Raw genomic sequence first — 12,241 nt, 5'->3', positions numbered from 1 at the left:
CAATAATGAGAACAGATTTTAATCCACTGACATATTTCTCAATGTTTTCCATAAGATGCCTGGAAACAAGAACATGAGAGAAGACTGCCCACTGTGTGGTCAGTGCTCATGGATTGTAGTGCCCTGCTCCATTAGCTTGATCTGAGGTGTCATCCAGGAAACTCAACAAAGTCAGGAACATCTGGGACCCATTTCCCTCTGGAAAGAATATGTGAACTCTCAAACATCTATCTTTATTTTGCTTCATAAGTAAATAGGAACCAATGCATCATTTAATAATCTAGATCATTTCTGAGATACCTTTAGTGTTCACGGACCAAAGACGAGGGTGTGTTTGTCTGGGAAATCAGGGTAAATTCTTTAGCTGACATCCAGTCTGTTTTGAAGCAAGACTTAAATCCCAAGTTTCACCTTGGAAGACACCCAGATTTTAAGATAAAAATGAAGCACTCCTATTCTGAATGAGAATGAGGAGCCATTATCAGTCACAGAATGCGATAACATTAAAATGTGTATTTAAAAGCAAGTATCGCCCTGGCTGGTGTAGCTCAATGGATTGAGCACGGGCCTGCGAACCAGACAATTGAGGTTCGATTCCCAGTCAGGGCACATGCCTGGGTTGCAGACCATTTCCCTGCAGGCCAATTCCCAGCAGGGGACGCATGAAAGGCAACCATACATTGATGTTTCTCTCCCTCTCTCCTTCCCTTCCCCTCTAAAGATAAATAAATAAAATCTTTAAAATAAAATAAAATAAAATAAAAGCAAGTATCACTTTCCAGATGAAAATTTAGAGAGCCCTCTGCAATGCACCACTGCTGAGGGTAATGCCTGAGCCTACGAAAGAAAAGTATTTTTGAGCTTCTTGATACTTAGAGCCTTCTTTATAGTCCTTAACTTCTGCTTCTGAGCAAGGCACAGGGAAAAATGCTTTCAGTTAACTCTTGAAAGAGTTTTGTCTTTGGATTACTGGTGATCTCTCTTTTAACTTCTTTGATTTCTTTCTACTTTGCTACAGGCCTGAAAAATCTCTTACTTTTTTGTGCACTGACATAGGCTATGAAGTTTTATCGTTACTTTTTATTATAAATTCCTCCACAGACTTGAAATCCTAAAGCTGACCCAGGAGCAGCCGTGTGGAGCAGAGGGACTCAGGGAAGCACAGCCCAGCCATTTGCCAGGGCACATTGATTACAAATGACGTGCAATGTGGTCTTGTTCCCACGGATATTTTAAGGAAACCATGCATGGTGCATCATGTAGAAGAAAATAAAACATTATAAAAGGACTTAATATAACAGAATTAATCAAATTCAAATCAATTGTATTAATCAATATAACATACAATTATAATAGTTATACATCTAACAAGGCATAGGGTCTTTACTCATAGAGTTTGTATTCTAACAGGCTTAACTTCTGGCTACAAATCAGTAGAATACAAGGGAGAATCCATTAAGCACTACAAAAGAAATAAAAACAAAGTGTTATGAAATAGCATGTAAGTAAAAGAAAGTTTTGAAAATATATCTTCTTGAATCACAGAATCCCTAGTTCATAGCTAGGGCATTAATTGTCTGTGGCTCAGGACTTTTAAACCTATTCAATAGGTCTGGTAATATTTTTTCATTGGGTTGATAAGATGATTAAATAAAATGGTATATGTAAATACTGAGCACTCTGTTGTATACATAGTAAATATTCCATTACAGTAGAGCTCTTCCACGCTTGTATGAAACTCTGTGTGTAGAGATTACCTCTGGCTGTGATTTAAAGGACAGAATACCTCAGTGCATGTTAATAGGGGAGGGAAATGTATTCATGATAAATGAGTTCAGTTTTTCAAAAGGCACTATGCACAGGGTTGCATGTCAAACCAATGGTGAAAACAAAGACAGGGAGAAGATGCATAAGAAGCTGCGGAGTGCAAACTGATCAGAGCAAACACACACACACACACACACACACACACACACACACACAGAGGAAGAAGTAGTTATAGAACAAACTAGCCATGCCATTTAGGCCTGTTGTAAAGAGCCTGGTATAGAATACTAAACCCTCTGGATGTGAGTCTGTTTATAAAGAGGAACCCCTGAAAGTTTGATCTATGGCAACTCTGAAATAATACTTCTAAGAAAACGGATTCCTTTGTTAAACATATCATAGAAAGCCTGCATGTAATGACTTTTTTAGAAATGTCTAACACATATTAACACAGTGACAGTGAGAGGTAAATCCTATGGAACTTCATTTCATCTAGACTTTATCAACATATTCACTAAACTAACACTTCTGTTTCCCTCCATGTAGCACCTATCAAAAACGGTCACTTTGGTTGTCACTGAAATATACACAGAGAAACGAACTAGAGTCTGGTTGAAGAAGACAATTCTGAAAGAACTATCAATGGGAAGAGGAGGGTTTAAATAAAAGCTAGGAGGCCAGTTTAGTAGTTCAATTGCAAGCTAATATGTGAATGACTTAGACTGGAAAAATAAATTGGAGAAGAGGTGTGAATCAGAGGCAACAATCCTTAAAAAACAATGGACTACATAAAAACTAAAGAATATGCAAGATCCAATAGCGGCTCTAAAACATTGAGCCCCAATGACTGCATGAGAGGTGGTATCTATAATAAAAATTGGGAACCCTGAAGGCAGAACAAGACCGGGAAGGAAAAGGACCATTTCTGGAAGGGTTAAGGATCAGGGCCAGGTGGCTGACATTTCTGCCTCATGTTGACCAAACTTAATTGGAAACCCAGCAAGTTCCAGATTCAGAACCAAGTGTGAAGGACTAAAAGATAAATAAGGCACTGTATGTACTCTTGAAGTCTTACATTTTCTGGACTCACTCCGTCACTGGAGCAGACCCAGAAATATTTCAAAGGGAAATTTTGGGCACGCTCCTGTGTCCCCTATGCCTGTCTGTTTGGTCAGGTGTCCTAGAGAGACCAGAATTTCAAAAAAGAGCACCATCCCCCCCTCACATGGGGCAGCCTGTCAAAGAACACAGTTCAGCCCTTCTGTTGACACTCAACATTGCGGCATTCCAGGCTCTTTCGGGAAATAGAACATTGGATACTCTGCCGCCAAGTTATTGTAAAAAAATTAGTATGAAAGAACCATGTGTCATGGAGGATTGCTTGAAGCCTAGGAAAACCATTCATTCAGGGGGCATCTGAGAAAGCAAAAGAACTTGTGGCAGACATTTCATGCCCGGCAAATATTCATACACTTCCAGATATTTCAGAGACTACTTGTTATGTTGAGATCATGTGAAATTATCTGACTAAAAGACTATGACTTGAAGTGACAGATACTACTTTGGGGCCGAGGCAATTTAAAGCCACTGTCTTGCACTTAAGCTCTCTCTTTTTCTACCGTGGGTACCTCAACAATGTGTAATGAGCGTCATAGCTTAAAGACAGAAGAGGGTATCCTGACCGACACTGGGTGTTTTGTGAGCAACAAGTCAACTTTGGTTTGGTTAGCCCACTGAGAATTCAGATTTAATACCCTGGGGGTTATTTGGGGGGTGTCCATACAGCGGGGTTAATTCAGAGCCCAAGTGGTGGAGACCACAGCTCCCTGTGAGCTATCATTTTCTCATGTGGGACTTGTGTATAAAACTTGCTGATGGAGAGTGGTCAGCAGATGAAATTTTTAGAAACTCACTGTTCTGTGATGTATTCATGTTATTTTTTATCTCAGTTGATTTCATCAGAAAATTATTTAGAGCATCCACTGTAATTGAATTGTTTTTTTTCTGATTTGCTTTTTGATGTTATGCATAAGTCTTACAGAATTCTCACCAGTATTCACTACACTGATATTGTTGGGTTTCCTGCCTGCATATCAGATGGGTTTATAAGAGCCTTTGCAAGAATGCCTCTCAGACCTCAGAAGTGGAAAGAACTGTGATTCTCCACAGAAACTGTTAGAGTTTGAAGAGAAATAATACAGGAAAAGCATAAGAGAGGAAATAGAAGTGTGATATTATTAAAGGAATTATTTGCTGGCAAAAAGGATAAAAAGAATGCATGTAATTAAAATTCTTTTGGTCTCACTTATACATCTCACAAGGTTATGCTAACAGACATGTTGCTTAGAAGCTGATGAGGAAAAAATGGGGGGGGGGTCAAGGTTTAGACACATTTGAGGTCATGGGAACTGATAAGCACGTTTCACTACACAGTCTATTAGTTAACAGTTGGATCATTAATTTTTTAAAAGGATGCCAAACTGCCAAAGAAAAATTAATAAACCTAAGTGTTATAGTCTCTCAACCAACATGGTGAAGGGTCTAGAAAATTTCTCACATGAGTAAAGGTAAAGAGTTAAAGAATGATAAGTTTAGGGGCAGAGAAGGCCTGCAGCTTTTGGAAAGGTTGTGTGTATGCATTGGTTATATGGGGAGGAGGCTACATCTTCCCCAATTTGACGTTTTAATAGGCTGCCACGGCTTAGATAGAAACTACTGCATTTTTGCAAGCCCAAGTACTGACAATTTCATATGATTCCAACTAACTGAACAGGAAATACAGTTACCTCTGAATTGGTCATTAGGGCTAACTTGGGATAGTTGTAAGAATCCACAGAAGTTAGATTTTAGGCTAAAATATGGTAAAAATGATACCAAGAATTTTCAAAAGTAAATAAATATAGGTGAAATATTAAGTTGAAAAGTAAGTGTTGTTAAGAGTTCACGTAAAAAATCCATGCTTTCAATTTGAGGTTGGCTATGGGATATTTTTAATAGCTTTATTTCTATAGACCAAATAATATGCTATAACTTAAACCAAAAGCATAAGCCATAAAATGAAAATTGATGAAATGGACTTCATTAGAATTGAAAACTTATTTTTCATGCAAGACTCTGTTAAAAGGATGCAAAGCCCAGCTATAGACCAGAAGAAAATATTTGCAACCATATATCTTACCAAGCACTAATATCTAGAATATATTTTAAAAAACTCTCAAAATTCCCAGCCAAAATAAGTCAATAAATAAGCAATCCAAATTGAAAAGGGGCTAAAAGACATAAAAAGACATTTTATTGAAGATATACTGATAGCAAACAAGCACATGAAAAGAGGCTCACTAGATATTGAATGGGAAATGCTAATTTAAACCATAATGAGATATCACTTCATACCTAGAAGAACTGCTGACTGTTTTTGAAGTGACACCAAACGTGGCTTCCAGAGAAGGTGAGGGATTCTGGGGGTGATGGGACTGTTCAGCATCTTGACTGCATCCACATCAGTATCCTGACTGTGGTACTGTCCTGGAGGTTTACAAGATGTTGCCTCTGGACAGACATTGGACACAGAGGACACAAGATCTTTGTAGTATTTCATACAACTTGCAAGTGAATGTACAATTATCTCAGAATAAGAATTTAATTTTTAAAGTGAAAAAAATTCAAGCAGTGCTGACATCGTGGGCATGCAACATGCTAACAAAAGCCCTGTGCACCTGCCGCTAGGTTGTGAAATGCTCAGTAACTTTTGAACAAGGGGATGTGCGTTTTCACTGTGCAATAGGCCCTAGAACTTAGGTAATCAATCCTGAATGCACAGTCTTCTTAAGTTTTATGAAAATTAAAATAATAAATGTGTATGAAATCTAGATCACCAAAGGTTAGTTTATCACTCTTAAATCACATTAGAGAATTGTCCCTATAAAAAAAATTTGTTGCCCCCCAAATAATTGTTAGTATCTATTATGTCCTCTATGTCAATGTATATTTGAGAAAGTAAAAACTTCTGAAGGAGTTGTGATGTTTTATGTACCAATTAACCATAAATTGCTTCCAAAGTTATAATAAAATACTTATGGAAGAACATCTTGGGGAGGAGAAATCAAATCATATCTCTGACAACATACTAACTCCATTTCTTAAAACTGATAAATGGGAATCAAAAATGAAACAGCAAGGAAAGGCAACGCTATTGTGGTCACAGCTCCTAGGCAACCCATTAAAATGACAACCAGATGTATCTACCATAAAAAAAGTTAAATTAAATCAAATGAAAACTTTCAAACGAGGTAACTGTTCAATGAAAAGGAAAAAGATTAAAAATCACATCTGCTTGCATGATGAAAATGCAAGATTCTGCTAAAAGTTTACGCTGAAAATTTTGTACAGGTAAAGCTATCTATGTACACTCATCAAATAAAGAAAAAATAATGAATTTGTGGAAAACACCAGTTTTCATTTTGAAATCCTCAAAAAGAAGAAAACTGAGATTGTGGCTTACGAGATTCTCTGCCATATTGCCATAAGCCATTTTATGGCTTATGAGATTCTCTGCCATAATTCAGAAAAAATTCTAGAAGGAGACAAAGTATCTTCATTTTGAAAACAAATGATTCATTTTTGTTCTGTAAAAGACATGCATCATATGGGGATTTTTCCTACTTTAGTGACCATTTAACTTGAAATCCTTAAGAACTTATAAATGTTTTAGAAGTGTTAATACATGAAACTCATCATTTAAGAATAAAATGGAAAATTATTCACTATTTTATTAAAATAATAATATATCATAGAAAAGGTCAAGTGATTGTAGAGCTGCGAGGCTGGGGGAATCCAACTCTCAGCAGGGGTGGCCAAGGCCGTCAGAATGGGGTCGGAAGCTTGCTCAAGAAAGACTTCTGCCTTCGGCTGCACACATGACGCTAATACAAAATAATTCTGAATGTAAACTATAATTAAGAAATAAATTTTTAAATACGATTTTTTTAAAAAGACTTCTGGACTCTTCAGAATAGTACTGAGAGGGTAGTAATGAAAACTGATCAACTGAATTCCAGTTTTCCAGTCCTCCCCTGGATTTCACTGTCTTTAAAAAAAAAAAGGTTTAGAGGGAAATTTTCAAAAATACACTTGTGTGGAGAAGAAAATCTGTAAAGTATTATTTCTTTGAGGAAAACTTAAGAAACTTATTAGTGTTTATTTCCCCCTCCGTTCACGTTAGCTCTTGCTCTCCTTTCTTTTTTATCTCTCCTCTCTGTCCCTCAGATCTCTGGCATACCATGTCCAGAAAGTCCTTTGATCATCTTATGTTTACTGTTTTTTTTTTTTATTAAATTTTGATGTTGTTGTGGCCGTTAATTATATTTCAAAAAAGGAGAATAGGGTAAAAATTCCTGAAAGTACAGAGGTGCAGGGTCTGAGAAGAGATTTCTGGAATCTCCTGGTTGATTTCCTGATATGTCAGCTTCTGAAATTCTTGCCCTGGTTTCATTTTAAAGCCTTGGACACAATGAATGTCACCTCCGTCATGCATTTCTCCCACATGGGGCTCCTCCATAACCTCAAAGCATGCAGTGTGACCAGTTGTGCAGTGCCAAAACAAATGTGCAAATGGTTACACTGCCCTGGCCACCTCTGCTGAAAATGGCCACTAGTTTAATGGGGCAACACTACATCAGCCTGATCGCTTTCCCAACCCAACTTTGCACTTTTTACTCTACTTTGTGAAGTCGTGTAGAGGTGCTCCATGTCATTCCTTCTGCTTGATCCATTGCAAACAAACATATAAAAACTCAATTAGGATAAAAGTGGGTTGAATAAAGGCTTATTAAAATAATTGACAACAATGTTAGCTAGTGTGTCTGAGTGAACAGGTGTTTAGAAGCCAGTCGTTCAGGGGACACGGTAGGAAAAAGTAGCATGGTGGGAAGTATTAGGAACACCAAGGTTTTTGTCATTCTTGTTAAAATAATCTATTGAGCAGATTATCATGTATCTTAAACACAGAAGAATGATCATTCAGTTCACCTTAACCGTTCAGTAACCAAGAACATTCTGAGAATACTTGGATGTGCATAGACTACACACTCACATGCAAAATCAGTTGCAGTTAGTATATTTTACATAAATGAATCTACTTGTTAAATCTAGAGAAAGTATATGCTTTAGTACCTCAAAAATATCTAGTATAAACATTCCCATATTCTTGTCTATTGAAGAACATTTTTTTTAAAGATTGTATTTATTATTGTCAGAGGGGAAGGGAAGGAGAGAAGAAGAGAAATATCAATGTGTGGTTGCCTCTCGTGTGTACCCTGCTGGGAACTGGCCTGCAACCCAGGCATGTGCCCTGACTGGGAATCGAACCACAGTTGTTTGGTTCACAGGCCCCTGCTCAATGCGCTGAGTTACACCAGTCAGGGCTGAAGAATATTCTTAAAGGAAGAGAAATAATTACCAGCAGAGAATCCACATTCCCAGTGTCTTCCTTTCCACCTCCTTGTCCCAGTGATAAGTTTCAGGGGTTGGGAGAACAGTGAGATCTCTGAGATCTAGTTTGCACTAGTGTCTCTACCCTATTCGTTTTAATAGCATGTTTGGTTGAACAAATTTATGAAATATAAGAAACAGAAGCTCATACACTATATTTGCAAACACTGGTAAATATAATCTCACTATATAAGTGGTTCTTATATTGAAACTGGAACTAGCTCATTTCCAAAATCATCTATATTTTTCTAAAGACAAAAAAAAATTCACTGCTGATAAGTGCGAAAGACAAACAGGTTGCAAATGATCTAATTATCCTATATTTCTATCTTGCTTCATGGTTTGTAGACAAACATAATGCATCAACATCAGAACAGCATACTGTTATTAAATGTTAATGCAGAATTCTAAATTCTCTAACACTTCTAGAGAAGCAAACTACTGATAAGTTGTATTTACACAGAACTCTTATCTACTTTAATGAATGGCAAAATCTAGCACATTAAAGCATCAAGAAATGATTATTTAAATGATTTAATTATAGCACATGTTTTTCTGCTGATAATGTTCCTAATTATGCTTTAATAAACCAATCCTAACAAAACAGTCAGAGGACAAGTGTTTAACAAAACAATCAAGAAGCATTTGGAGCTGAGACTATTATTTCAAGTGTAGTTTCTCCACTAGCTATTTCTTCTGATTTTTGAAGTTTATTAAAATAAATCAGTATCTGACAGGAATGAATTCTACTATTACTGGTATTCATACATGCAACAGATACAGGCTTTCAAGCAAATTCCAGCCACATCCAGCCTTCATCAGCTGAATTGTGGCTGAACACAGGTGTGGGAACAAGAAAAACACATGTGTCTTCATACATTTCACCATGTTTTGCAGGGATTTTTTTAACACAGCATTATTGTAGCAATAGCTTGATACCTGCTACAGAGGTGTCACTATCCAACATTTCTACTATTCGATCATCACAACTACTATGAGCAAGTCATAATATATTTTACAACATATTGTTACTATATTCTGATTGAGGTAAATGGTACCATAGGTAAATATTCCCTGGTCACTTATTTTCTATTTAATCTCAGTTGAATGTCGTCTATTGCAGATTGCTGGGACTATGAATAACCCACTGAGGCTTTTATAGTTAGATCAAAAATCTTACTATAAAACCTACAAGGTAAATATCTTTATTATAAAAAAATTTACTACCAGCAGGTATAGTCTTACTCATTTTGTGTACCACTGCTTAGGAAATCCCCTGACCCCTAATAGAACCTCGATAATACTTGTTGATTAGAATAAAAAGATACTTGGGGCCTTCCCAGCTCACACCAAAGCAGACCAGTTCCCAAGGGCAACAGACATCGTTTCTGGAATATAATCACTTCCTTTGAGACCCTCACTCAAACATCGTTAACACTACCTATATCTGTCACTACACCTGGTATCTGATGGGCACTAAATCAATGTTCCTTCAGTGAGTGAAAAATGGGTGGGGTTAATAAATTAAACAGTACAGAAAATTTTAAATTATAATGCAAGACTGAAAGCATAGTAGATTGGTAACTAGAATAATGTAAGTAGTTACCATTAGTATTTGATAATTAGGAAGTTCCATTTTCCCATTCCATTTAAATTTCACATATAGGGATCAACTTCAACATATATTTTATTCATGCATTCAATATATATATTGGATAAAGAGGTCTTTTTAACAATGAATAAAACATGACACATTAATGAATTACCATGGAAAATTAAACAATTCACTAGTCATCGGCATATTTGTGAAACAGAGATTGAAAATTAGTTTTCTAATAAGGCTATTGTGCTCTTGTATGACATAATAAATTTGTTACTCAATTCTCATCAATAAAAAATGATAATAAGAATTTAAGTATAACTCATATTAATATATTTGAGGCATGTTTCACTTAGTTTTTAAGGAGGGAAATCATGAAATTTAAACCCTGTAAACATTTAATGGGTGCAAAAACAATATTTAAAAGTTTATAAATTAGGTCTTCATTTCAAGACCTATTAGTGACTTAAGAAAATACTTATTTTCTAAAAATGTTAAACTTCTAAAAGTATTAAACTTCTCTTCTCATACTGTGGCTCTTTTACAAAAATCTTGAAAGGACTTCTTTACTGTTAAATTAAAAATGAATGTGTACAGTGGAAAGACACTAGGAAAGAGTAAATTTGCAACTGTCTTATTTTGTTATACACAGTGTGTAAGAATTTAAAATTAGACTTTTATAATTAAAAGCTGAGAAGCCCATTTGCCTTTAAAAGGTAAAAAGAAATGGAGTATAAAAGAAAGTTAAATTACATTTTACCATCTGTTTAATGAGTTTCATGCTAGATATAATTTTTTAAAAATCAGGACAGAAACTTTCATCACAAATGTTGAGAATTAATTTAGTTTTGAGGTATGCTGGTGAAAGGCAAAAGAAGCCTATTATTATATTCCTCCCTTTGAATCATTTTTATTTTGTTTTTAACTCAATTTATTGGGTGACATGGGTTAATAAGATTATATAGGCTTCAAGTACACATTTCTATGATAAATGATCAGTACATTGTACACAACCCAAAGTCAAACCATCTCCTATCACCAGGTATTTGGCTTCCTCTACCATTCCCCCTGCTCCCTTCTCCTTGGTCTGTGGTCTAAGACACAGATCACATATCGTGGTCTGTGTCTATGACTCTCAGACTTGTACCCCACACATAAGCGAAATCACATGGTTCTTAGCTTTTTCGACTGATTTATTTCACTTAGCATAATATCCTCAGGTTTCATTCATGTTGTTGCAAATGGCAATATTTCATCTTTTCTTATGGCTGAGTAGTATTCCATTGCATATATACACCACATCTTCTTTATCCCATCCTCTAACAAAGGACACTTTGTCTCCACGTCATGGCCACTGTGAATAATGCTGCAATGAACATAGGGGAGCATGTGTCTTCATGAATAAATATTTTCAAAATTTTCAGGTGGATACCCAGAAGAGGGGTTGCTGGGTCATATGGTTACTTTCTTCTGAAGTTTTTTGAGGAATCTCCATACTGTTTTCCACAGTGGCTGTACCAGTTTACATTTCCACCAGACGTGACTGAGGATTCCTTTTTCTCCACAACCTCTCCAGCACTTGTTATTACTTGTCTTGTTGATAATAAAATCATTCTAGCAGGTGTGAGGTGGTATGGTTTTTATTTGATTTCCCTAATAACTAGTGACATTGAAATCTTTGGATATATTTGTTGGCCCTTTGTATATATTCTTGGGAGAGGTATCTATTCAGGTTGTTTGACTATTTTTTTAAATTGAATTGTTTGTTTGGTTTTGAGTTGTATATGTTCTTTATATATTTTGGATATTAACCCCTCATTTGGGCTGTAGTTTGCAAATATCATCTCTTATTTGGTCAGCTGCCTTTTTGTTTTTTGGTTTTTGGTGGTTTTCTTTTGCTGTGCAGAAGCTTTTCAGTTTGATACACTCCCATTCATTTACTTTTTCCTTTACTCCCCTTGCCATTGGGGTCAAAGTCATAAAATCTTGTCTAAGAGCAAGTATATCAGTTTAATACCACATTTTCTTCTATGTAATTTTTTGTTTCAGATCTTATATTGAAGTCTTTGATCAATTTTTTATGAATTTGTGTTCATGGGGACACACTGGCATGTAATTTCATGGTTTTGAATGTGGCTTTCTGATTTCTCCAGCACCATTTACTGAAGAGGCTTTCTTTTCTCTATCATGTGTTTTTGGCTTGTCAAAAATTATTTGTCCATATGCATGTGGTTTTATTTCTGAGCTCTCAATTCTACTCTGTTGGTCTTTGTGTCCAATCATTTTCAGAAATGGTATAGACCTGCCTTGTGAAAATGTATAAAAATACCTAGTCAAACTCATTACTATAAAACTCTTGATTTATTTTATTTCCAATGAAACCAA

General features: G+C 35.9%; 1 protein-coding gene across 1 annotated transcript in view; it reads right to left on the bottom strand.

Moving 5' to 3' along the window:
• Positions 1 to 12,241, bottom strand: part of GPC5 (glypican 5) — a 1,180,543-nt gene that overhangs the window by 763,791 nt on the left and 404,511 nt on the right. The gene's annotated exons all lie outside the window — the stretch shown is intronic.

The sequence above is a fragment of the Artibeus jamaicensis genome, unplaced genomic scaffold (assembly GCF_021234435.1).
Source record: "Artibeus jamaicensis isolate MK-2021 breed Jamaican fruit bat unplaced genomic scaffold, CSHL_Jam_final contig_415, whole genome shotgun sequence".
Taxonomy (NCBI): Eukaryota; Metazoa; Chordata; class Mammalia; order Chiroptera; family Phyllostomidae; genus Artibeus; species Artibeus jamaicensis.
This window is presented reverse-complemented; position numbering and strand designations above follow the sequence as displayed.